The sequence below is a fragment of the Saccopteryx leptura genome, chromosome 5 (genome assembly GCF_036850995.1).
Source record: "Saccopteryx leptura isolate mSacLep1 chromosome 5, mSacLep1_pri_phased_curated, whole genome shotgun sequence".
NCBI classification, from domain to species: Eukaryota; Metazoa; Chordata; class Mammalia; order Chiroptera; family Emballonuridae; genus Saccopteryx; species Saccopteryx leptura.
In genome coordinates, this window is record NC_089507.1 from 48,769,891 (window position 1) to 48,792,152 (window position 22,262).

Here is a 22,262-nt window from a genome sequence, read left to right on the forward strand (position 1 = left end):
CCCTGCACATTATTCCTACATGCTTGAAGTCACTTGATAGAAATAGTTTGGGGATCAATCTGGGTCCCCCACTATACTGTACTACTATAAATATAGTAGTATAGAATACAATTTAAGATAAAAGACGTCACCTTCTCATGGATATTGAAGGCCACCAACACTTTATATTATATTAAATTAAATTATTAATTCTGTTTTAGTATAGGGAATTTGTAAAACAATCCATTGGGTTGCTTTGGTTTCTATCCTAGTGACTGCTTTAATAAATTATTGTGTAGCATATATTCATTCTACCTCCCCCCACAATTCTGCCTTTATTTCACATTAGTGTTGGCCTCAACAATGTGTCTGACTTTGTCACTTCCATTCAAAGTTTTAGACAGAGTGGCTGGTTCCCAATCTCATCTTATTGGTCACTTCTGTTTTACACATTCTTCTGAGACTTTTCACCTTCATCATGAGAAAAGTAAGCCCCAGTGAATGCTGTTCCCCTAGCCTTGCCCCACCATGAGATTTGTTGTAGCCCACCCAAATTCAACAATAATCTAAAGAAGAGTCACACAAGTCAACACAGAAGTAAGATTCAGAAATAATTGCCTATTCTTGCATCCTGTTACAGTTTTTTTTTTCTTATGTGGCAAAAGCTATTCAAGTTAAGTATACTATTATCCGCTGTGTCATGAATACAGAAGTGTTTTGTGACTTTCTCTTTTTGGCTCTGAGATCCAGTGCCTGAACCTTTTACATGAAGAGTAACCATCCAGATTCCTAATTAAAGCCTTTTTCCACTTGAGCTGCTTTGTTTCTCATCCTCATTTTGCTGTGATTAGAATGGGTCATAAGAAATGCATTAAATAAATTGAAAAAGAAAAGATAAAATCAATAAGAAAAGTGATATTAGTTTTCAAGTTCCAGTAATGAGATTTGATGTAGAAGAGTAAATCTTTAACATATAAATACATGCCATCAAGGTAGAAAGATATTTTATAGCACGGACAGCGAAAAGGGAGCTAACACATGGCAAATAGCAAGTGTCTACTTCTGAAGGCAACGTCACTCTCATTTATAGATGTTCATTGGACATTTTGTAGGGAATTTATAGGAACAAGACAAATTGTTAATGTAGGAAATTGGCCCAACTGAATTAGAGAGTATGGGTACATAAATAAAAGTGGATACTGAACAACAAAACAGCTTTCATTGTTTTTATTAGAGAAAAACTATAGATGCTATAGTAAATATTATCCATTCTTCTTATGCTATACAGCAAAATGCAAATTATAGCAAGTTACAGTGATTTCTGAAGGTTGTTAAAATCAATACTAGAGAGAGGTTAGGAGCCTTAGACTGAATCTAATACATTGATGAATGAAAGATTTATAGCTTAGAGATGACAGTATTCAAGAGCACCAAATATTCAAGAGCATCAAACTTCAGAGCACCAACTTATCCTGATCTTAAAATCACATTTAAATATATACCAGTGGGGCACACTTAGGTTTACAGTTGTGAGTATACAAAACAGTTTATTCTCATATTATCATTTATTAATTATTGTATTTTCCACACAAACAACAGTAAACCTACGTTTGCCCCACCATGTATGTGTGTGCATATGTATTTTCATTCTGGTAGCAACGAAGATCCACCTTAACATTCCTGTAGTAATGGTGTTCTAGATTTTCTTTTTCTACACATTCCATGTTGGTTAATTTTTAATTTCATTGGATCACTAATAGGCTAAACTGTAACTTTTCAGTTAAGAGGCACATGCTTAGATTCGTTGTCGATGTCATTCTACCCTCATTCTTTTTCTTTTTCTCCAATATTTCCCAGGCACACACCCTCCATGACTATCCCAGATCTTTTGTTAAGAGGGTAGCCAAGCTCATAAATGCATGGCAGACATTTTAGTTGTCCCTTTGACTTGAAATCAAAGTTAATGTCAGAAAAGATACAAGAAGAAAAGAATTATTATGTTCAACCTCAAAACTAAGTAAATTCTACAAATACACGAAAATGTTTTATTTCCCAGAAGGGTAGAATGAACATAAATATAAATTTGTAAAGAAAAAGGTCCATTACTGATTACATGTCATTTTTCTTTATTGAAAAGCAAAGCATAATATCATTTTAAAGCTATAGAGATAGACATGGTGTTTTGTTGACTTATCCAAAGCCTCCAATATTGGAATTTTTAAGAAGTATATTGATATTTGTTTTCAATCTTTATAAAAAAGAAGCTTTGGTTTGGGATTTAAATTTTAAGTAGAATCAGTAGAAGTTACTTTAAAGCATATTTTCTTTCAGTCTTTAAAAAAACACTTAAAACAAAAAATGCACATCTTATTTTTTGGATATATTATTTTTGATATTCTGAATACATATTAGAGCTCACATTAAGAATAAAAAGCACAGTTCTTCTATCTCAGAAACCGAAAATGTCACTTAGGAAAAATATTAAGGTATTTTTCATTTACTATTAATAAATAAACTCAATATTTTTATTGTTGTTGTTGAGAGAGAGAGAGAGAGAGACAAAAAGGGGGGTGGATGAAAGAGATAAGAATTATCAGCTTGTAGTTGCTACATTTTAATTATTCATTGGTTGCTTCTCATACATGCCTTGACTAGGGGGCTCAAGCTGAACCATTGACCCCTTGCTTAAGAGTGACCTTGGACTTCAAGACAGCAACCTTTGGGCTCAGCAACCAGTGACTACAATACTATGTCAATGATCCCATGCTCAAGCCAGCGAGCCAGACTCAAGCTAGAGCAGTGGTCCTCAACCTTTTTTGGGCCACAGACCGGTTTAATGTCAGAAAATATTTTCACAAACCGGCCTTTAACGTGGGATGGATAAATGTATTATGTGACCGAGACAAGCATCAAGAGTGAGAATAAGACAGATATAACAGAGGAAATCTGGTCATTTTTTAAAAATAAACTTAAAAATAAATAAGTTTATTTATTTTTGTTCCAACTTAAATATAAATAAAACGGAAATAATGTAAGTTATTTATTCTTTCTCTGCAGACCAAATGGCCCCATGGACCGGTACTGGTCCGCGGCCCAGGGGTTAGGGATAGAGAACACCATGCACTCGCCAGCAACCTCGGGGTTTCAAAATGAGGCCCTTTAGTGTCCCAGGCTGATGCTCAATCCACTGTGTCACCACGGGTTAGGCATTTATATATTTTTTAACAGAAAAATATTACTTTTAAGACAATATTTTTTAGCCAAATCAAAAATATGTGTAATTTTTACACAGGAAAAGTATAAAGTCACCACCTTTACACTATTATTTATATAAGAATATAGTTGTGCAAGGGAACCTGACTTTTTAAACTATAAATTCCTTCTTATGTCATTTTTAAAAATTTTTAAATTGACTTAAAATTTATACTTAGCCATAACTATTAAATACATATTATAATTTAAATTATCTTCCAAAAGTAATAATTATCATTGTGTACACTGATTTAAATAAAACACAGCACAAGCCTGCTTGTCCTGTTGGTGGTGCTGTAGATAAAGTGTCAACCTAGAATGCTGAGGTTACCCATTCAAAACCTGGGCTTGCCTATTCAAGGAACATATGTGAAGTAACTATGAGTTGATGTTTCTCACTCCTTTTTTTTTTCTCTCTGTCCTTTCTCTAAAATCAATAAATAAAATCTTAAAAAAAAATACAGTACAATGTGTTATGACAATTGGGCTTAAAATTCTCTCATACTTTTTAGAAATTCAGTAGAGCTTTGTTATTTTTATCATTAGTAGTGGTAATAGGAGTGAGTAGTAGTAATCAAAATGGGTTAAACTGCACCATTACCTAGTTAACAGCAAGGATTTTTAAAGTGGAAAATCAAAGTTAGGAATATAGTTTTCCCTTCCTTCCTTCTGATCATTCCTCCCTCCCTCCATTCCTCCTTCCCTTCCTTCTTTTATTCCTTTCTTCCTTGTTTTTCTTTATCCAGCTTCTCCCTGCCCTACCATTCTTGTTTTCTTCCTTCTCTTAAGATCTCTCTAACCTTTGGTTTTCTATCTTTCATTTTGTCCCTTTGAAAATTTGTCAATTTAATTAACATGAAACAGTAATTTAAGAGGTAGCTCAATCACAACAATCACAAATGTCAAATCCACAGTAAAATTTGCAGCTTAATTCATCTTTAAAATAGATTTAAACATTAAAACATTTAGACATTAAAACAATGTCATCTATATTTTGTGTGAAAAGACAAAATATACTTAAAATAAAAAATAAACTTTATGACATCTCCCACTACACCCACCTGCACTAGCATTATGTGATACCTATTACTGGTTTTTATGTCTTTCCTTACCATTTGTATGCATGTACCAACATATAAATACAGTTATGTTTTTATGCTATTCATACTCTTCATCACTATTCTTTTATTATTTTATGATTTATCTTTGATCTGTTTACAAATCAACATATGTAAAATGATTTATTTTCTAAGAAATATAATAAGTCATAATTATTTAACAATTCCTCTATTCATGAAGTTTTAGATTATTGTTATATTTTCTAAAGATACATTTTCATATGTTTCAAATTACTTAAATATTTTCAGACGGATGGAAAAATAGGTGGCCTCCATTCTACTTTAACAACAAATAATACTGAAATGGGTATCTTCACATATGTAGTCTGCCACAGTTTTGTGCATAAATGCACAGACAAATTCTTATATTGCTTTGACAAGAGTCATGTATGTTTGTAAATGTGATAGATAGTTCCATTTAACCTCCAACTATTTGCATAAATATCTTATCTCCTCCACACTATTAAAAGTATTAAAATTTCAAAAGTATTAAAATATTTTTGCAGTTCTCACAAATGAAAAATGCTTTATCATTGTTTTTTTAATTTATATTTTCTCTACTATGAGTAGAAATGAAGGTCATTTTTAATTATTTTTCTGTGAAATGCCATTCATAGCATCATAAGTCTTCTTTAAAAATAAAATGTAAATTCTGGATTAAACAAATCAACCATTATTTTCTATACATATTCACTTTGAAGATTTTATAAATTTTAGAACATTCAAAAGTAAAAATGTTAAATTTTAAACTGTACCTTTATATTGTTCTTGTGGCTGATTTATACAAATGAAATATTCTTCATGAAGAACTTTATGAAAAACCTGGCCCTGGCTGGTGGCTCAGTGAATAAAGCATCAGCCCAGCGGGTGGGCATCCCAGTCTCAATTCCCAGTCAAGGTACATAGAAGAAGCAGCAATCTGCATCTCTCCCCTTTCTGCTCCCCTTCTGTCCCTCTTTCCCTCCCACAATCAGTGGCTCAAATGGTTCCAGCATGGACCTGTGTGCTGAGGATGACTCCGTTGGAACCTATTTGCCTCAGGCACTAAAAATAGCTCAGTATTCCAGTATGAGCCCCTGATGGGGTAGCCCAGTGGAACTCAGTTTGGGCACATGCAGGAGTCTGCCTCACTATCTATCCTCCTCTCACCTGAAAAAACAAACAAAAAACCTAAGGTAGGATTCTGAGTTTCTTAGATGGGCATGAGTTTCAGTGTCCAGGCAAAGGATTATCTACAGTGATAACAATAAAAGCTAGAAAAACAGAATAGGTTCAAAAGAAAAATGAAAAAGAACTTATTCAATGATTTTCATTTCAATTGTGAAGCAAAAACCTATTGATTTTCATATGACATAGGTGCTTTCAAAATAAATTTAGAAGTTTCCTTCATCATATATTCTTTGGAATAATTTATGATTGGGACTATCTGGTTTTATAAGTTTAGTTCAGGCCTGACCTGTGGTGGTAAAGTGGATCAAGTGTCAACCTGGTACACTGAGGTCGCCAGTTCAAAACCCTGGGCTTACCCAGTCAAGGCACATATGGGAGTTGATACTTCCTGCTCCTCCCCCCTTCTCTCTCTCTCTCTTCTCTCTATCTGTATCTCTTTCTCTGTCTCCTCTAAAATGAATAAATAAATAAAAATAAAAGTTTAGTTTAGTTCTCCTGTGAAAGTAACTGGAGCTGATGACTTTTGGGAAACATTCCTTGATAGTTTTCTGTATTCATTCTAATGAAATTAATGTATTTCACTTTCTTATTTCTATTGTGTCAGTTTGAAAATTTTCATTTTTTAAGTAAATTTTCTTTTCACCTATGTTTTCTAATGGTTTTGCATATGATTCTATAAAGTAGACACTTGAAATTTCTGTTTGTTTCTTCTCTTCTAAGAATTATTTTTGTCAGTTTTTATTATGTGTGTGTGTGATTTCTACCTTATTAAATGAATTTATTAGTTATTGGTTCATTTATCTTGTTAATTTGTTCCCTTGAGTGAGGATTATGGTTTTTAGTAGATTTTTTTTTTTACTTCCTATGTTACTAATATCTTCTCTGTTATTTTAGTACTGTGATTTTCAGACCAGAACCACTGAGGACAGTATCCATAATAATTACCTATGTGGTGAAGTCATAGCATAAACTAACTTCATAAAGGTTGGAAAGTTATGGTTCTTATTTGTCTACATTTTAGATTTTGGTAACCGGAAAGGCCATAACCGAAAAGCAATCAGGAAAACATATTATTGGATTAAATTTGTAAAAACAAATTTCCCATTGTGTTTCATCTCTTGGTTAAATATATTTGTTTCCTTCATTATTTGAGTTATTCTGTAAATTGAGTATAAAATATCACTGATCATAAAGAAACCCTGATCTGGCAAAAACTGAGAATGCCAGGAGAAAAATAGGTGTATAGATTTATAGTTGGCATAATCAAGAATGACAAAGTACAGAATATCAAGTACTGTTAATAAATTAGCCATCTCTGAGGAAATATATCTAGTTCAAAATGAGATACAAATTTAATGTAATGCTCTAGTGTTAATAGAGCATTGGGCAAACAAGTTTGTATAATTTGTGTTACTTGGTTTTGCTCACTTTTATTAAAAATGGCGCTGCCCACATGGGGCAACTGATTACCTTCTTGCTTGGGAAGGAGCTTGGTTATGCTAATGTGTGCTGGAGGTGGGGCTGTCTCAGGAAAAAGTTTTAAAAGGAGGTGCTAGGAGGCCATTTTGGGGGAAGAGAGGCCATGTAGTTGCAGGAGAGGAGGCAGCCAAAATGGAGTCATGCAGAGGGGCCTGAGTGAGGCTAGTGAGACCTTTGATTCTAGGGAAAAACTGGAAAGAATGGGTTTTGATGCCCGTGTGTTTGTTTTTACTCGTTGGCCAGTATGAGTCTAGAATAAAGAGTGGCCCACCAGTTACTGGCTCTGTTGTTTCATTACCTTCTGATGAATTAAATGAGAACCTGCATGGGCCAGGCAGCTGTGATGGTGGCCACGGCTACTGGCTTTACATAGAGCATCTTGAAGTCTTGAATATTATATCTTTTTTATTATAAGTTTTTTAATGAAAACTACAGTTTCAACAATTTCTCTACTTTCATAAATAGATATACATTCTCACTTCATTAGAGATTCAATTTGAATTTTATATCTTTTGTTTAGACATATTTAACTATGTATGCATTCTTAAAATTCTGTAACTAAAGAAAATAGAAAAGCAATATTATGCTTTTCTTTCTTTTTTCTTTTTTTCTTACTTGTAAAAAAGTTTATGAAAGAGAATTTAAACAAAAATAGGCTGGATACCTACCCCTCAATCAAATCCACAGGGACTTTTTTACATGGCTGTAGAAAAGAGTCATTACAATCAATGTTACTCCTTCTTATACTGAAAAAACCAAGTAACATGAACTCAAAGAAAACCACATGCAGTCTTATTCCTTTATTGGAACATTAGTTTTTTCTTCCACAAAGTTAAAATTTCTGATTCATTTAATCTCTTTCTTTTCAGCAGCATAATATGGATAAAAGAAAATTTCATTTTTGTAAAATCATGTCTTTAGATGCATTTATGGCTATCCAACACGACATTTTTTTTTAATTGTAACTTTCCTCCTCATCAAATTTTATTCTCTAAAAGGAGATGGGAATTTCAATGGTTTTTCAGTAGTGTTTGTACATTAAAACAAATATTCTCTAAGATTGCATCGATAAATATGCAAGCAAAACAATAATTGCTTGATTCAATATTTACATAATTATTTTCTGCAAAACAGATTATAGTTTTCTAACAGACCTCACCTTACCTAACACTGATCTTCATTAAAAATAAATTATTTCTTTAACTAGAAGTTGGTTTAGATTCAGAGGAGTTAATTAATTAGCCTGTCTGAAGTAGAACTCCTAAAAGGCTGAGATTTGAAACATTTATTTATATTTGCCAAACATCTTTGTAGGATCTATTGTGCCCTTCATTGAAGTTTTGCCAAAGTTGGTGACACAAGATTAGTGAAATATCTTATAATGCTTTATAGTTTGGTAACACAAAACGTATAACTCCTTTTGGAGTTATAAAACATTTCATGAGGTTCAAGAAAATAAAAGATAATATAAGTAACAAAAATAATAATGCTATTAAATTCAACACAGGACATCAATGAGGACAATTGCAATTATCAGCAAAACAAGGGATGATGAATTGGCAAGAAATAGGGATGCCAAAAAGAAGATTAGAGAAAACTTATTGTTAAGAGTACCAGTAGTACCTACCAGGACTTTTTTTTATTTTACTTTTCTAATAAGCATATCAGAAGAAAGAGCAGCCCCAGATAGGCCTATTTCCTTAAGATTGACCACTATCTTTGGACATAAGAAGTAGCCACTGGAAGGGTCACAGATACCATGCACACTCCCCCTACCCGGTTAGCTGTCTGGTTGTTGTACAGGATAGCTTACCTTCATGCACCTAAGGTTCTTTGTGACTTTCTAGCTTGAAGAATGACTGAGCTTTCCCTGGGCTAGGTTGAAGACCCAGAAAACTACCAAAATATATCCTGACTAATCAGAAGATAAGACTGCCTACCATTTATAGTACTTCTTAGGAAAGAGTCTGACTGATGGGGATCTGGAAATTCTAAGTTGGCTGGGGTCTTTTATTGCCAAAGAGAAACTCTGGTTAAGAAAAAAAAATAACATTGTTAAAAGACCTGCTTTCCAAACAAGTTAGCTCTCTAGGATTTACTATTATCATTCATCAAAGACCTCTTTCTTCAGCAGCTCTTCGGGAATTAAATCAGAATGACTCCTTTCTCAGGGATCTGTGTAGCCTAGTGGATTGGTTGTGGAAAACTTCTCACTTAGCGCCTCATCATGAGAGATTCCGTCCAACTCAGCTTTGCTGTGTTTTGGCATTTTACTATTTAATATGAACCTCTCAGGGACCCTAAAATGCAATTAAAAATGGTTCTAATATATGAAAGAAAAGACTAATTTGTGTCTGCACCAAAACAAACAAACAAAACCCCAAAAAATCTGTTGTCTGGCGAGGTCCCAGCTTGTCAATAACGGATATTGTGGTTGGACAGGCCTTTGTGGTCATTATTAAAACTGTCATTGGAAAACTTTGAAAAGAAATAAAGGTTTATCGCTTACAGGACCTGAAAATTACATAGCACAACTGGGGTCACATGGGGAAGTGGCAGGTGGGTAGATAAATAGGTAGAGAAAGAGAATGCACAAGAGCCTGAAGTTCTGCTTTTGTTGGGGTTGAGAGATGGGGCCTAGGGTTTTGCAGGTTCCCTCTTTATTAGTGAATTTAAAACATAACAGCCAGATTTTAGAGTGTGAGGAAGAAAAAAAACCAAGTTTCCCAATGGTCGCTTAACAACAAAAACACCCCACCAAGATCTCTAAAACAAAGGAGCCTCAGTGGGGGCAGAGGTGGTTTGGTTCTTTGTCTAGTCACAGGGCTAGTGGCTAGCAATGGCTATTCTAGACAGCCATCCTTGAAGTGGATACCTATTTGAAAATGGATGTCTTGGCAATCAAAGCTTAAGTCAGGTACTTGCATTACCAAAAACAAATAAAAGCTCTCCAGGTTTATATTACACCTGAATATTTGAAAGTTGTTAAGAGGATAGATCTCATCACAAGAGAAATAATTGTAACTGTATGGTGGTGATTGTTAACTAGACTATTGTTGTTATCAACTTGCAATACATACAAATATTGGTCATTATTTTGTACACTGGAAAATAATGTAATGATATATGTCAATTATCTCTCATTAAAATTGTTCTTTAAAGTGCCAGTAGAAGGTTTTGATCATGGAGTTGATAACATCAACTTTCTTTTTGTCATTTAAGGAGATACTCATTTAACCAATTTAACACAACAGGGAAAACCTAGTCTTATTAGGAATCCTTTGCAACAATTTATAAAGATATGAGGCTGTAAACTGAGGCAAAAAATCACTGGATGTAAAGGGAATAGTCAACAACTGAGACACATTTTTGAGGTAGAATCAGTATGCTTTGTTGATTTTCTAAAAGTATAAGCACAGAAAAGACAACCTAAGGTTAACATCAAGATTTCTTATCTTCAAACTGGGTTCTTGGTGATGTCACCCTATAAGGCTTAAAAAAATGGCAGAAATTATGATGGGAAAGAAAAAGCTTATTCTATATGTATTAAATTTAAAGTTTTTTTAGATAATCTAAAAGGATGTATTACAGAATTAAATATAGGGTTTGGCTTGGGAAGATGGACAAGGCTAGTGATAGATACATATTAGAGCAGTAGTTAAATTTGTGAGAGAGAAATGCAAAAAAGAAAACAAGATTAAGCCCTGTTGGTTCTAGATTTTAAGAGAGATTCAGATTAGTGAATATTATTTTTAGACATGAGGAAACATTCATTAGTTATATGAGGGATATTATATACTTTCACAGAATTCTGTATCTATCCTGAAGCCTCTTTTATTGTGTAGTTTTATCAGCTTGCATAAAATCTTAAATTGGGACTATTAGAAGATGTTTTCTATGTGTATATTTGAATCATTTCATAATCTTTTTAAATAAATAGTTGGAATAAAGTGAAATTGGCAATATCAAAACGGTTTTGACCTAGAAAATAATGGCAATTTTATATGTTTAATCTCATAACCTTAAAGTATAAAATCCTAACATATCAGTATTAAATAGAAATTACATATAATCATGTCAACTTTGGTACTTGGCTTAATATTTAAAAGAGTCTTGATTAAAATAAAAATTAGAAATTTCTGAAACTCTACTATATGAAAAACAGATTATTGAAATATGTTTCTTGACCATTCAAACATTTTATTAGTTCACAATTTCTCTCCGTGGTAAATTTGGCTATGTTATATTGAGAAGTTTGGAGCAGAATTATGATTTTATATAGATATATATATATATATATATATATATATATATATATATATATATATATATAGATATATGTTATATAGCTAATTTCCAGTAGGGTTAAAAATATGCTCGTGAACATGAAAATACAATAATGCCTTTATTTCTCAGTTGGAAAAAAAATTAACAGAATGCCATTGAATGACTCATCTGGGCAAAACCTCTATAGAAAAATTGCTAAGTTCTCACTTCATTTTCCCTACACTGCTGCTATCAGGGGGATTTAGAGTGGTTAACTCTAATGTAAAATAAAGATTAAATACAAATTTAGACTGAGTAGTAAGATTCCAATGTCTGATTTTTCTTTGGAGAAAACTTGAGAACCTCTTTTAAACTAAGTTTTTGTCTTTAGGGACAAATTTAGTTTGTATAACTCTTTATAATCTCTAAGAGGTGCTGAGGAAATTGTGGCAATATAAGTACCTCATAGAGGTCTAACCTAGATAAACCTATGAAAAAATTCCTAAAACTCTATAGTATCTACATTGAAACAACAGAAAAGTAGTGAAAGGTAAGTTTAATACATAATTATGTGACTTCTCTCAAAAAATAAAAAAAAAGATTTATTAGTAAGACATTTAACTATTTGAAACTAAGAAAAGACAAAACAGACAGGCATAAGGAACACCTTAGGTCTAGCCAGGATCTTGCTTATGTTGGACTTCTGCATTAGCACTCTAGCTCATCTCTCAATTTCTAGTCTTACCCTGTACCCAATATAGATTATACTTCACACACTTCAAGCCACAGCTTGATATTTTAAATATAAATCAAATTACAAATCTTTTCTGCTAAAAATTCTACAAATATTTTCCCTAACACTCAGAATAAAATTTAAATTCTGAACCACAGTTTCAAAACCTTTCTGTAACCTGATACTAATGATTATTGCTCTTTCCTAATGATTGATATTTTTCTAATGATTGATATCCTAATTGATATATTTTCCTAATGATTCCTAATGTTTCTCTCTCTCTCTCTCTCTCTCTCTCTGAGTTAGCAAGGCTAGAAAATGGAATTTCTCACTTTAAGGAAAGGAATTCTAAGAAATTATCTTAATGCTTACCTATAATATGAGCAAACACTTCAAGTGTTTAGAAGAGAGAAATGGAGTTTGAGAAACAGAATTAGAGAAGCAACAAAGAGAAGAGAGACAGGAAAAGAAAGAGACAGAAAGAAAGCTAAAAAGGGAGAGAGAGACCACAAAAAATAATTGAATAAGGACAAATAGTAGAGTGTAGTAGAAGAAGAATATTTCTTATATCCACTCAAAAATTTGTGCCTGCCAGAACCATTTAGTGGAGCTGCTCAACAGCTTGGTTAAGGTATTTATCCCCTAGTCACAGTGCTGAGCTGTGGGTATTCAGTGGTATAGAAACAAATTCATAGTATGCCAAGCACACAAGACAAGGATTCCTGGCAGACACAGTGTTGTGACTCATCTGCATAATCTTCTCACCCTGCTCAGAAAGTAGAAAGAATCATGGATCCTGGAGGTGTCAGCCCTGACAGCTATATTACAAAGAAGAAGTCATTCAACTATTATACATCTGGCATCCTTACTTCCAGGCATACTAGATCTACCCCCAAAAAGAGGATACTTGGGTTAGTTGCTAATTTATTTCTCTTTATGGTGGGAAGGGGAGAAAGATGAGGATGAAGAAACAGACCTGATCATGATCTGATAGAGTCAATTTCCTCAGTTTCTTTTGCCTAAACAAGTCTATGGAAGATAAGAAAATGGAGAGAGAAGAATAAATTTTTCTTTTTGCACTTGATGCCCATCATTGCTACCTATCAATGCATAGCCTGGTACTGTCAGTGCTACTGTCCTTTTTCTTCTCCACGCCCTTCTCTCTCCTTGCCCCTCTCTCTCCTATCTCTATGCTCCAGGGGGAAAAAGGTTAGATCATTGCCACTCTATTAAAAATAATTTATATTAATACATACAAATTCTCTCTTTTCTTTTTTTCATCTATCTTTCTACCTTTCTGTTTGGGTATCTATAGTATTTTCACATTAATAAATAAGTATGTTGGTGTTTTGGTTAAATAATTTACCTAGACTTTTATTTTTCTGTGCCAGAAGTGGGACATTAAATGTAATTAATTATTATAGATTTTAAAACTATGAAAAATAAATTCCTAAAAGTTAGTGGAAAAATTATTAATTTCCAAAAATGTTTCAAGGATTTTATTCACCAATAAGATTACCTTCTTCACCATTAAAATAGATTTGTCTCTTAGGTCTAGATTAATCTAATAGAAGAAGAATATGGAGGACATCAGAGAAATGGCACCATGAGAAGAGATCTGGATACCTCTCCCTGAAACTTCAACAAATTCAACATCTAGAGACAGAAAAACAATCTCACGAGCATCTGAAATATACATACATCAAACAAAGGTATGATTGGGTGAAAAGGTGGCTGAATATATAATCCACTCTGAAGGAAATAAGATGGAGAATGGAGTATTCTACTTTCCTCACTGACCTGAGCAAGGGCTGCTTTCCCTTGGAACTGAGAGAAAGCAAGGGCTAGGGACACAAAAAGCTGGGCTAGGGCAGAGATGTTCAAGCCGAGGAGAGAGTGTGCCCACGGCTCAGCCCACACGGAGCTAATGCCAGCAGCAGACCCTGGAAGAGGTGGGCGAGTAGTTGCCTTGTTTATTCCCAGTATCCTGTTTGGCGAGCACAGGCAGTGTGTGAGTGGATCTACCTGGCACTTCAGGCATGGGTGCCCACATTCCCAGATGAATGTGGCTGGGTCAGAGACTGTCAGTAGTGGCCCTTTCTGTGGGCTGTGACCACAGTTTCTGAATAATAGCGGCTTCCCAAACAACAGTGCATGGGAAGTGCAAAAAAGCCAACTTCCTTACATCCGGAATTGTCTGGGTGTGGTGCCTATGCAAGCCATACAGGCTAACAAAGCACACACTCCTGGGGAACAGAACTGTGCAATTGGTGGGGAGAAGGGCACACAGGCAGCTTGCAGACAGCCTTTGGGGAACAGACCTGTGGAGTGCTCAGGCATACTAGACATGCCCGAAGGGTTATAGAAAGACATCTGAAAAGCAATCGGCTCTCAGTCCTGCCTGATTATGCTGGCGGCTCTGGCTGGCAAAGCCTTACCCAGAACCCTGCATTGAATGGGGATAGAGAAAGGATTTGGCAGCTCTTAGAGCCTCTTGTTCTACAGGCAGTGGCAACTACACAGCTGGGTCCCCAGGCTGTTGGTTCAGGAAGGAAAGATTTGGAGAGAAGCTTCAGAAAAATGAACTCTCATGGTTGGAGCCTGCAAAAGCTCCAACCTACCAATGGGACTGAGGCCTAGTTTATGTCATCATCATAGCGACACAACAGCAAATATCTGCCTAAGAGTGCCACAGGGGCAGAACCTGGGGTACAGTGCCACTGGCCAAAAAAAGAGAGAAGAAAAAGAAAAAGAAGATAACTTCTCAAAACCAGAAAAAAATAGTCTTTATAACTTTTTCCATTTTTTTTCTAGTATTTTTTTATCTTTTATCTCTTTCACTTTGCTCATTTTATCCTCTTCCCATTTTATTCTTTTCTTTTCATTTTGAATGTTATTACTCATAGGTTTTACATTTTCCATTCTTTTTTTTTCTATGAGTGTTATATTCCAAAAAACTTAATTCAATTTTTTTCTCTCTCTTTTTTTGTTTATTCTTTTCTCTTTCACTTTTTCTCTCATTTGAATTGCATCCACAAACAAATTATTTTATTCTGGATTCAATGTTTTTGTGGCATTTTGTGTGCTTTTTATTTTGCTTTTTCTCTCTTTAGCTTTTCCTCCAACTCCAGCTCTCCATTCTATAGTTTTTGTGCCACTTAATACATTATAGAATTTTCGTTTTTCACTGTATTTTTTCCTTTTTTTTCTTCTTTTTTTTTCTTTTCTCTTACACTATTTCTCTCATTCAACCATTATTTACAAACAAATTATTTTATTCTTGATCCAAATTTTTACTTTATGGAATTTTGTGACCTCTTTGCCTCCTTTCTTGCCTCTTTGTCACCCCCCTGAACCCAGGCCGTCCATTCTATGTATTCTTTTCCACTTAGCACAACAGAATTTACAGTTTGTTCATGGTTTTTTTTTGTATTTTTCTGAAGTTGGAAATGGGGAGGCAGTCAGACAGACTCCCGCATGTGCCTGACTGGGATCCATCAGCATGCCCACCAGGGGGTGATGCTGTGCCCATCTGGGGCATTGCTCTATTGCAACCAGAGCCATTCTAGCACCTGAGGCAGAGGCCATGGAGCCATCCTCAGCGCCCAGGCCAACTTTGCTCCAATGGAGCCTTGTCTGCAGGAGGGAAAGAGAGAGACAGAGAGGAAGGAGAGGGGGAGGGGTGGAGAAGCAGATGGGTGCTTCTCCTGTGTGCCCTGGCCAGGAATCAAACTCGGGACTCTTGCACACCAGGCTGATGCTCTACCACTGAGCCAATAGGCCAGGGCATAGAATTTTCAGTTTTTTACTGCATTTTTTAAAATTTTTTTATCAACTCTTATTAGTGTTATTAACAACACTACTCTCAAATGCCATTAAAGGAAAGGAAATTGAATATCATGGATACAACAGACAGTGATCTAGCTCAGATAAATGAGAAAAAATTTATAGAAAAAATTTCAATAGCTTAGAAACCTTGGAATTAAATGACAGAGAATTTAAAATTGAAGTCCTAAAAATACTCAGGAATATAGAAGAAAGCACAGAAAGGCAATTTAGGGAGCTCAAAAAACAATTCAATGAAGAGAAAGAACACATCACCAAGGAAACTGAAACTGAAAATGAATTAAACAGAGATGAAAAACTCAATTTATGACTGAAAAATGAGGTAACAATTTTATCTAATAGAACAGGCCAGATACAGGAGAAAATTACTGACATAGAGGACAGGCAACTAGAGACACTACAGAGAAAAAAGGAGAGAAACTCACAAATTAAAAAAAAAATAAGAAAGCCCTACAGGAATTGTCTGATTCCATCAGAAAGAGCAACATAAGAATAATAAATATATCAGAAGGAGAAAAGAGAGAAAATGAATGGAGAACATATTCAAACTAATAATAGACAAGAACCTCCCGAGCCTGTGAAAAGAATTAGAGCCTCAAATTCAAGAAGGAAACAGAACACTGAGTTACCTTAACCCTAACAAACCTACTCCAAAGCACATTATAATGAAATTATTACTAACAAATGACAAGGAAAAAATTCTCAAGGCAGCCAGGGAAAAGAAGAATACAACATATAAAGGAAGTCTCATTAGAATATCATCAGTTTTCTCAGTGGAAACTCTACAAGTTGGACCCCAATATTTAAAGTTCTGAAAGAGAGAAACTTCCAGCCAAGAATACTATACCCATAAAACAGGAGTCTCAAACTCACGGCCCGTGGGCCGCATGCAGCCTGCCGAACAATTTTGTGTGGCCCGCAGACTAATCCATGAAGTTCAAAATATTTTGGATAAAATTAAATAAGCCTAGGGGCCTACTTGTATTTTTCATTTCTCTAGCATCCTAGCTAGATATTAGCTTAGTTAACAGCAGTTGTGATGCGAACTACAGTTTCTGGTCGTTTTGTGACACTGAGTAAACTGCATGTACAATTGTGCTTGTTGTACTGATTTTTTTTTTGTTTTCAACTGCAGTGAGAAAAGTGTTGCGTAACAGTTGCCTTTTATAGACCTAGTGCGGCCCGCCGAACAGCTGTGATCTTGCTCTGCGGCCCACATGCTGAGTTGAGTTTGAGACCCCTGCCATAAAAGCTAACCTTCAAATATGAAGGAGAAATAAAACATTCACAGTTACAGGAAAGATGAGCAAATTTATCACCAGAAAACTCTACTTCAGGAAATACTAAAGGGGTTTTCCGACCAGACCCAAAGTACAAAAAAACACCAAACTACAAGTAAAAGCTCCGTCAAGATTGCAATAAAAACAAGATTAAACTGTGACAAAGAAACAGAAAAGGGGAGCGGACAAAGATTAACAGTAGCAAAGGAGGATGGAGTGCAGAAGCACTCATGAAATAATGTACTACAATGAACATGATATGTATGCTTTCCATTACTTAATGGTAATTACCCCTGAAGAAACCAACACAGAAGTACATGGCTTGAAAAAAAAAAGAAGTACCAGAGAAAAGAAGTATGGATTACCACCAAACAAAACAAATGATAGAAAAATAAGAGAAGAACCAAAAAAGATACAAAACTATCAGAAAGCAATATATAAAATGACAATAGAAAACCCTAAAATATAAATACTTACACTAAACGTAAATGGATTGAACTCACCAATAAAAAGACAAAGAGTAGCAGAATGGATTAAAAAAGACAATCCAACTGTATGCTGCCTACAAGAAACACATCTAAGCTACAAGGATAAAAAAATACTCAAAGTGAAGCTTGGAAAACAATACTCCAAGCAAATAACATCCAAAAAAAAAAAAAAAAAAAGCAGGAGTAGCAATACTCATATCTAACAATGCTGACTATAAGACAGCAAAGGTAATCAGAGACAAAAATGGTCATTTCATAATGATTAAGGAGACATTGAATCAAAAAGACATAACACTTCTTAATATATATATGCGCCAAACCAAGGAGCACCAAAATATATGACAGCTACTGACTGACCTAAAAACAAAAACGAACAAAAATACAATCATACTTGGAAATCTCAATGCACCGCTGACGGCTCTAGATCATTCATCCAAACAGAAAATCAATAAAGAAATATTAGCCTTAAAGAAAACACTAGAACAATTGGATAGGATAGACATCTACAGGACATTTCATCCCAAATGTCAGAGTATACATTTTTCTTTAGTGTACATGGAACATTCTCAAGAATTGACAATATGTTGGGCCACAAAAATAACATCAGAAAATTCAGAAAAATCGGGCCCTGGCCGGTTGGCTCAGTGGTAGAGCGTCGGCCTAGCGTGCGGAGGACCCGGGTTCGATTCCCGGCCAGGGCACACAGGAGAAGCGCCCATTTGCTTCTCCACCCCTCCGCCGCGCCTTCCTCTCTGTCTCTCTCTTCCCCTCCCGCAGCCAAGGCTCCATTGGAGCAAAGATGGCCCGGGCGCTGGGGATGGCTCTGTGGCCTCTGCCTCAGGCGCTAGAGTGGCTCTGGTCGCAACATGGCGACGCCCAGGATGGGCAGAGCATCGCCCCCTGGTGGGCGTGCCGGGTGGATCCCGGTCGGGCGCATGCGGGAGTCTGTCTGACTGTCTCTCCCTGTTTCCAGCTTCAGAAAAATGCAAAAAAAAAAAAAAAAAAAAGAAAAAAAAAAAAAAAAAAAAAAAAAAAGAAAATTCAGAAAAATCAAAATTTTACCTAGCATATTTTCTAATCATAAAGCCTTAAAACTAGAATTCAACAGCAAAAAAGGGGAAAATAACCCACAAAAATGTGGAAACTAAACAACATACTTTTAAAAAATGAACGGGTCAAAGAAGAAATAAGCACAGAGATCAAAAGATACATACAGGCAAATGAAAATGACAATACAACTTATCAGAATCTCTGGGATGCAGCAAAAGCAGTAATAAGAGGGAAGTTCATATAACTTCAGGCCTATATATACAAACAAGAGAGAGCCCAAGTAAACCACTTAACTTCACACTTTAAGGAACTAGAAAAAGAAGAACAAAGACAACCCAAAACCAGCCGAAGAAAGGAAATAATATCAGAAATAAATAAAATAGAGAACAGAAAAACTATAGAAAAAATTAATAAAACAGCCTGACCTGTGGTGGTGCAGTGGATAAAGTGCCGACCTGGAAATGCTGAGGTCGCCAGTTCAAAACCGTAGGCTTGCCTGGTCAAGGCACGTATGGGAGTTGATGCTTCCAGCTTCTCCCCCCTTCTCTCTCTCTGTCTCTCCTCTTTCTCTCTCTCTCTCTCTCTCTCTGTCTGTCTCTCACTCTCCTCTCTAAAATGAATAAATTTTTTTTAAAAAATTAATAAAACAAGGAGCTGGTTCTTTGAAAAGATCAACAAAATTGACAAACCCTTGGCAAGTCTCACCAAGGAAAAAAGAGAAAGGACTCATATAAACAGAATCCAAAATGAAAGAGGAGAAATCACCACAGACATCATAGATATACAAAGAATTATTGTAGAATATTACGAAAAACTATATGCCACCAAATTCAACAATCTAGAAGAAATGGATAAATTACTAGAACAATTCAACCTTCCTAGACTGAGTCAAGAAGAAGCAGAAAGCCTAAACAGACCAATTAGCAGGGAGGAAATAGAAACAACTATCAAATACCTCCCTAAAAATAAAAGTCCAGGCCCAGACGGTTATACTAGTCAATTCTATCAAACATTCAAAGAAGGTTTGGTTCCTATTCTACTCAAAGTCTTCCAAAAAATTGAAGAAGAAGCAATACTGACAAACACATTTTATGAGGCCAACATAACCCTCATACCAAAACTTAGCAAGGACAACACAAATAAAAGAAAACTACAGACCAATATCTCTAATGAATACAGATGTGTGTGGGACTTTTAAAATTATTAATTTAAACATGGGACCTACTGAGTTGTTATTTAGTCTGGAAGATGATCCAAGAGTGTAAGAAAACCTGGGAAGAAGAAGATGAAGAAAATGGAGAAAATTTTCTCTTCATAGGGCTTAAGGGGCAGGATCCGTGACACAGATGAAGGGTTTGGGCTTTGATGTATACATAAATGAGTCATTCATAAAACAGGAGTAAATGATATAAGTGGCAGATTAGTAGGTATAAATATAGAAATATTAAATAGTTCCTGAATGATTGCTTATAATTTCTCAAATTGTATAAAACTTCATCAGAGTTAGATAAGAGTAGTTGGGTTTTGAGGAGTGAAGAGAAAGTATGAAATATATACTCTGTATAATGGAGAATTATTAAGTGTAGCAAGATTATTGGGCAATGTTAAGTGTCCATTTGTTGGCAAAAAAAAAATGTCAAGTGAGAAAAACTAATCTTTTTTTTTTTTCCTGGACAATTTCAGCTTTTAGAGTAAAGATTTTTTTTTTTTAAAGGAAGCTAAGACAGGACAAGATGGCAGTGGAGTAGGCGGACGTACCAACTTCCACCTCTCAGAAGCAAAGTGGATTACAAACTAAGTTTAAGAACCATTATCTAGAAAAACCAACTTTGGATTAAACTAAGAGGACTCTTCAACCAAGAAACACTGAAGAAGGCACACTGAGACTGGTAGGAAAAGAGGAAACATGGAGAGGGCTGCCCAGCTCAGAGCGAACAGCAGAAGGGAGAGACTCGCGTGGCAGGAAGTGAGTTTAGCAGAGAGGGGAGGGTCCTGAGTCCCAGGAACAAAGCCCCAGCCTGCAGCCCCAGAGCCTAGAAAAGGCACGTGGACAGTATTTAGCTGGAAACAAGACGGAATACTGTTTTTGAGAAAGAGATTGATTTCTCAGACCCAGGATTCTTCTTAAAGGGACCACATAGAAACATAGAAAATCTCTCTCACAACCACTCATCCGGGGCTCCAGAGACGGGGAGAGAGGAGAAGTCTGGAGTAGCAGGAAGAGAGTGTAATCTAGGAGGCACAGGGAGAAACATTTTGAGAGACAGCCACCCTAACCTCAGGGATGAGTCACTCCCAAATCTGAAGTGAATATTTCCCCTGGAAACAGCAATACCAGCAAAGGGAAGCAGGACAGCAGCCAAACAAGCTCTCCTGCGGCACTCAGAGCAGAGTCGCTTAGAAGGAGGGAGCTTTAAGGACTACTGTAGTGAGGGTTAGGGTCTGAGCTGCAGCGCCCCCACTCACACGGCTGAGGGCTCGCCTGAGGGTGGGCAGCGGCAGGACATGGAAGCGCAGTTCTGTCCACAAGGGTGGAAGCCTGCTGGCCACCACTAGGTCGAGGTGTGAGCTCAGTCTTGCCCGGCTGGGGAGGAGGGGACGTGCAAATGTGGTCAAGCCCAGCTTCGGGCTGCCTGCAATTCAGCCTGTGAGGGAAGGGCAGGAACACTGGAAGTGGTGGAGACCTGCTGTTGAGCAAGGGAACAGGAGCACAGCCTTGCCCCGTCCACAAAAACGAGGCTTGTGGCCTGACTTGGGAGCCAGCTCCCCCTGCGGGGATGGAGCCAAAAGCACAAAACAGGCAGAGTTGCACTACTGAGCATGGGCACGCAGTCCCACCTGGCCTGTAGAGCCAAGGCTTGTAGCCCTCCCATGAGAGGGCTCCTCCTGCAAGGGTGGGGAAAAAGCCTGGAATCAGACAGAGACCCGCAGCTGAGCAAAGGTGCTCACCCCTGCCCTCAGGGGCGAGCATAACGCCACCCACAGGGGCAGGGCGAAGGCCAAGGCTCCAAGGCTTGTACACCCGAGCGTGATCACAGCCACTCCTGTAAAGGAGAGGCAGAAACCACAGCAACAGCCCCAGTGGGCAGGCACCAGCAATGCCCATACACGAATGCCCTACCTAGGCAGCAACAGCAGAGGGGGTGGCGGGCCTGTAGACAGACCACACCTAGGGAACACAGAGGCCACACCCAAGGGACTCCAGTGGCCAAAAATCTTCTTTTACACAGACAAAATGAGAAGGCAGAGAAATGCAACACAAATGAATCAAAAGAAATCCCCAGTAAAGGACCTGAAAGAGTCAGATATAATCAAATTACCAGATGCAGAGTTTAAAATAACAATTGCTAGGATGCACAACAAACAATGGATGGTCATTACGAACACCTAAATAAAGAGATAGTAAATATAAAAAAAAGACATTGAAACAATAAAAAAAATTAGTCAGAAATGACAAATACAATATCAGAAATAAAGAACAAAATAGAAGGAATTAAAAGCAGAATGGATGAAGCTGAGAATCGAATCAGTGTGTTAGAGGACAAGATAAATAAAGGCATGGAAGCAGAGCAGAAAAAAGAAAAGAGATTCAAAAGGTCTG